Raw genomic sequence first — 6,323 nt, forward strand, 5'->3', positions numbered from 1 at the left:
GCTGTGTGATCGCTTCCTCCTCTGTCCCACTCTTTGCTGAGGCACTGGAGGCACTGTTTTTGCTGCTCAGACACCTGCTGTCCTCTCCAAGCCAGGTCTCTGGCAGTAGCTCCTCTCCCCACCATGGGCAGATGTTTCCACTTCTTCCATCCCCATACTTCAAGGTTTAACACCTGAGCATGACTGCTCCACAAAGCTGCTGAAGGCTACCTTGGACCAGCCTTCGCAGCTGGTCTTCACAACAGAGCCTTTGCCCACCTGCGAGATGTGTTCAGTCAGGTCTTTGTGGGTTTTCCTCCTGGATGTTCACAAAATCAGTGAACAACCCAGAACAGAACAGCTGCCTGGGTGACCCAAGCAGAAATAGTGTCACCCAGCCCAGGTTCCTCCATGGCTGCCCTTGGAGATCATCCGATAACTGCGTTGACTCATTTCACCTGGGAGTTCAGAATATTGTAGGAGATGGGCTTTGAAACGAGATAACATTAAAGATGCTTAGACTTAGATGGTATCTACAGAATTACTTTTATCCGACTAACTTGTAAGCTCCTCAAAGAATGAAGTCAGAATTGTTTAAAGCAGAAAAGGTCTTTTCTATAAAGCCGCGTTGACTAACAGCAATGATACTGGTAATAACATGCTGCATTCAGCCCTTCCTGACTGGACTTTGCACCAGCTTTCCCATTAGTTAGCCTAGGAATCACAGAACCATTAAGCTTGGAAAAGACCTTCAAGATCATCTGGTCCAACCACCCCACTACCACGAATATCACCCCATAAACCATGTCCCTATTTGCCCCATCCTGCTGGCCCTTTTGAATACCAACATGAAACAAATGACGTCTGAGATTCTGGATTTTAAATTTCCTAAATTGTGTTAAAAATCAACAAGCAAGGGAGATCTTCAGTCAGGTTTTTTGAGGACTGCTGAGAGCAGATTATCTAAACCGAGCAATATGTAAATATTTAATATCGTTAACAGTGTTAACAACGCTTTGACTCATAATGGCTTGACAAAGGCATCTTTGTGCAATACACTCAAATCTTTCCATGTCTTTTATGCGGTCAAGGCTAGGTCACGGTCAAGTGCTGAAAACCTTGAAGCTGATCAAAAAAGCAAGGTGTCTAGCAGCCTCCTTTGGATGAACTGTTAGCAAGTGAAGTGGTTGCTGTAGGGGTTAGAGAGGATAAAAGTTGCAGTCATTGTGAGAGGAGATGACTTGATAACGATGTTAGATGTCGTGGCAGAGGGGAAAGATTGGTTCTTTCAGCCACTCTGGTGGAAGGAATAGCAAATGATGCTGTAAGTGTGGGTGTGGGAAGAAAATGGGAGAAGAATTATAACATAGACCTTGCGCAAAAACAGGCGAGCTATCTAGAGAAAGGCAACATCTTCCATCGCCACAGAGAGAAGGTGAAATAAGTCAAAGCTGGCAACTGCGGAGGAAAAATGATGTTCCGGCTGAGCTAATTTGATCCAGTCATGTCCTCTGAGGCTGTTTGGGTTGGAGCACAGGACAGATCGCTGCTGATTCACGTATCCAGGAGTTGTCAGCACACATCTGCAGCAACCTCCCTGTGACTGGAGGAAGTGACAGTGAAACAGGCGAGGGATAACAGTCATGAAAGCCTCCTGAAACTCTCAGAGAAAGAAGAGAAGCAGAACTGCCAGCAGAAGTGCTAACCCAGTGGCCTGGGAAACTGAAGCAGCATTAGTACAAACCTCAGCGGTGCTTTGGTTTTGGTTATTTTTCCTCACAATGTTGTTTTCTTGGCTATTGCCAGTCAGTGGAGGAAGCACCTATGCCACAAAGACCTAAGCTGTGGTCGGCAATGCAAGGGCCATGTATGCTGGTGCCCTGTGAATATCTCCAAGAAACACATTGGGCTGCAAAGCATTGCAAGAATCGGTCAGGAACGCCCTCTCCCATCTTGGATTGCTCAGAGTTTGCTTTGTAGCCAGACAAAAGGTAAGGGTAAAAAGAGAACACGTTAACTTATAAACATTGACGGGCAACAGAGGATAGTTATGAAAACAAACCAATGCAGATGTGTTATTTCAATTACACTAAATTGTAATGATTTCCTTTTGCCACAAGAGCTGATGGATAGCTAATTACCCCCATCATTTGACCCAAGATTTACTTGAAACGGAATCCTCTCCATACTGTCCTTTTTCCTGCTCCTATTGTTAAGTGACTATCAGAGCCACCCAGTACGCTTGCTCTGGGCAACCTGTTCTTTGCCTACCGCACTTTCCTTGGAGCTCCTTCTTTTTCCTGTTTATCTGCTGCTTGTTTCCTAACACTAAGCACTGAATCATCATGCAGAGACATGGAAGATTAGATGGTTTCCTCCCCCCTTCCTCTCTTTTATCTAATATTTCCATTGTATCTGCTAATTAGCCCATTTTAGGAGAGCTTTATGCTGCTTTCCCGTTAATATTTTTTTTTTCTGAAGAAATATTGGCAACACTTTGTTCACCATGTACCAAAAAAAAAAAATCATAAAAGCCCAATTGCCTTCCTAGAATCTTTGTGAGTAGTGTGCTAACAAACCACTGTGCTATGTGGAATGGGATGCCTCATGCTTCCCTATTCCTACGTACTCCGTTACTTTTAGGGAGCTCTTTCTGAATGTCTTGCTATGAGGGGGAAAAAAAAAAGTCATTAGTGAACAGGAACAAGGAGCAGGGCTTGCAGAAATGTCAAACATGACTGATAATAATAAAAAAGAAGCTCTGAAAGTTGCTCAGAAAGAGATCTTATTGACAGAAAATGGAGAACCTCTTGAAATGCCAAGGCCTGGGTTAATGTCAGTGAAAGGAGGGAGGAAAGCAGCTTATCTGGGGACTTTACAAGAAAAGAGAAGTGGAACAGATCATTGGCTGCTTTCCAGCTGACCAGCAGCTCCAACTCCACTCTGGGTTTGTCAGCCCTGGGAGCTGCTGTGGTTCAGAGGCTTCTCTGCACATGCCAAGCAGCCACGCTGGTCTTCTGGGAACACTCGAGGCACCACTGCTTGTTTCCATGCAAACTGTTTTCTGTTGTCTATTCCCTAGCCACACAGCTAACGACTCTTCCTGTTTACATCAACCTCACCTGGAATATCCAAATCCCCAGTTCAACAAGGAATCCAAATTGTCTTCCGCTAGGCTCCTGAGGAGTCTGTTTCTATCAGTCTGTTTACAGAGCCTGATGTAAGCTCATCCAAGCCTGCCCCTCAGCACAGGGTGTGAGGCAAATTTAGATCTGATGGCAGGCACAGTTGGGTATAAAGTATAATATAGAGGTCTTTAGTGTGCCTTCTGTGAGTGACACCTTCCTGCTGGTCCAGGTTTCGTGTGTATACCATCTCAGGCATAGTTTTTGTGTGTGCCTAGTTATAACAAAAACTGAGGGACAGATCACGTTTCTGGATTTTTCCTGTGGCAATCAAGCACCGAACTTTAAAGCCAACCTCCAAAAGCTCCTTGTTGAACATCTGCTCTGAGCCTGCAGATAGACACATCAGGGCCTGCAAGTGCTCTAACTGAAACTGCATGGAGCTTCTTGCTGCTGGTGTTGCCATGTGTAACCCAGGCTGCAGGCTTGGAAACAAAGGTCACTGGGAAAATCCCACAAGAAGAGTCAGAAGACTCCTGAGAAAATGCTTAAGGGTGAGTTCATGTGTCGCTGTCTCAGCCCAAACTTCTGGGCTGAGTACGTACATCCCTTAACTCTGCAGCGCTCTTGCTACTGGGCATTGCCCTGTAACTCATGGGGCCACACAGCTGTCTTTTTTTTTCTTCTTTATCAGTGACCAAGATGACTCCCACCAGAGATGAAGGAGTAGGACTGCTCTCTAACACAGCAGAATCAGGCCAAAATTAGTAAGTCTGCCTCCCAAAAAGGAGGTGCCACTTGACCTCCGCCTGCTCTGGGCCTAAAAGGCACATGAGCTCATTCCTCCAGGCCAAGTCTCACATGACACGATTTCTGGAAGCTGAAGGCATGGGGAATGTGACAGCTGCTGCAGGAAGGCTACACCCATCCCCTGCTTGGGTCACTGACTGGGATAGAGAACAGAGGACGTCTATCCTAGAGTCTCTCAGAGGCTTTCTACATGGCTTTTCTGGGAATATTGCTCTTCTGAGAAACACCTTCACTACCAAACATCTCCTTCCACACGTGCACACCTAGACTCTCTTTCAAATTTTCTAGCAGAATTTTCCTTTCAGGCTGGGGTTGAGTTGGAGGGACTAAAAGAAACTGAAACAGAAGAGCCTTGTTTAACATAAGCCCAAGACTCTTCACCTTCATGCATGACTCTGAAGTACGTTTCTGTAAGCTGCTGTCACACATCCAACCCACGCTGCAGCAGAAGGACATAAACCATTGCAGAGCATGGCAGAGGTGAGGGAAGAAGGCAGCAAAACAGCACAACCATCAGGCTAAACCTGTGGAAGAGGCACAGACACCGTGCACGGGTGCTTGCCTGGATCCTGAAAGAGCAAACAGGAAGCACAGGGCACAGAGATCTGCGAACACATGAAACGGAAAGCAGGCAGCAAAAAGAGAAAGCTTGATCTCTCACATCTTCATGATTTGCAACAGGAAACACAGAGTTCAAGGTGGTCAGCAGTGCCCTTTCAGTCAGCAGTGGCTCTTTGAAGACAAAAGCAGCTGCAGCTGATGCGCCCAGCAGCGCTGGCTTTGCTCAGGCTTGCCCCTGCTGTGGCTTCTGACCAGGCATTCTTGCTCTCCCCTCCTCCCTGCAGCATTCGAGCCACCTGCTGCCACTTCTAGCTTTCTGCCAGCTATATATATCTTCTTTTTAATCTCTCCTGTGTCCTGCCTGCCTTTGTGGAAGGGAAGATGAAACTGGAATTCTTTCAAGCCAGATTTTCTAAGGAAGCAAGTTCTGTGACATCCCTTAGGCCTTGCCGGTAGATTTTTAACCTCCCCTTCAGCCATGTTTGAGACAGAGGAGGTCACCGTAAAGATAGTAAGTTCCTATAAGCTAAAGAAAATGGATAAGTAAGACATTAATGCTCACACTGAGAAGAAAATAGAGCCATTCCCTTTTCCCTTCACTGCCCAGACCATGGGGTCATGAGGGTATTACCTACAGTAGGTTATTCCATGGGATATACCTATTATGGTGGCAGGTAGTTGGACAAATGGGGCAGCAATCCAGCAAAGAGCAAGCTGAATTAATTCTGCTGCTCACAGAGCAGCTACAGATCACTCACTGGAGATGTGTGTGTGTGGGAGCAAAGAGCATCCATGGGGTGAGTGCGAGGTAACAAAATGTGCCGTTTGGGGGGGTTACTTGGAGACAGCATCCCATATAAAGGTCTGTGGTCAGTATGAGACCTGACAAAGCTTTGTTCTCGTGTGTGCATACAGTGTGTGTGTGAGAGAGAGAGAATCAGGGAAGGAGGGTGAGTATAAAGGCTTTTACTCAGGTATCCCAGCAAGAACTTCATCTCTCTGGGATCACTTCTCTACTCCATGGTAGCTCTCCCTTAGCACCTCACTCCTCGTTCCTACCTCAGACACTCACCCAAGCTGCTGTGCAGGGCCTACAGAGGAGGCAAAGATGTCTTGTGGCAGAAACAAGGGTTTTTTCTGTTTTTTTTTTTTTTTTTTTTTTTTTTTTTTTTTTTTTTTTTTCTAAGCTTCTGCTGAAACTGTGCTTGGTCACCAGAGCTGGCAGACTTGCTAGGCTGAAAAGAGGCACTCACCCTTTTCCTCTTTGGTGCTGTCTCAGTTGCGCCCAGCAGTTCTCAAGAAGGCTGGGTGGGAGCTTGTGACTAATTGTTATAAAGGGTGAAGTAACTGCTGCACAGCTTCACGGAGGGCAGGACACGCAAGCCTGGCAGCTGCTCCTCCAGCTCTACCCCACCCACTGCTGGAGTCCACTTCTCGTCTGCAGTTAGCGGAGGTTACTGCAGGTTCCATCTGCCTTTCCTTGCCTACCTTGTGCCTTCTCGCTCCTCTCACCCAGGGAATTGGTGGCTTTGAAGTGACGTGTAAGAATGACCCATGTTTTCTGTGCCTGAAGAAGTGCTCCCAAGGCAATGCAATTACTTAAGAAATAAAATATAAGGGATATACGTATTAATGCTATGTTATTAGGATGGAAAATGAATACCATGAGACTTACAGGCTCCTCTTGCATGTTGTCCAAAGCCTGCTTTCCCACCACCACCACCCTTTAGGTGCCACAGAAGGAAAGGACAGAAGAACTTTTGTGAATCCTGTCATGGGATAGAGCCATACACAAGAAGGCTGTCAGGCTGGGCTGTGCACATGTAAAAACAGCAGAAGATAAAATCG

Source organism: Anas acuta, chromosome 1, assembly GCF_963932015.1.
Source record: "Anas acuta chromosome 1, bAnaAcu1.1, whole genome shotgun sequence".
In the NCBI taxonomy this organism is placed as follows: domain Eukaryota; kingdom Metazoa; phylum Chordata; class Aves; order Anseriformes; family Anatidae; genus Anas; species Anas acuta.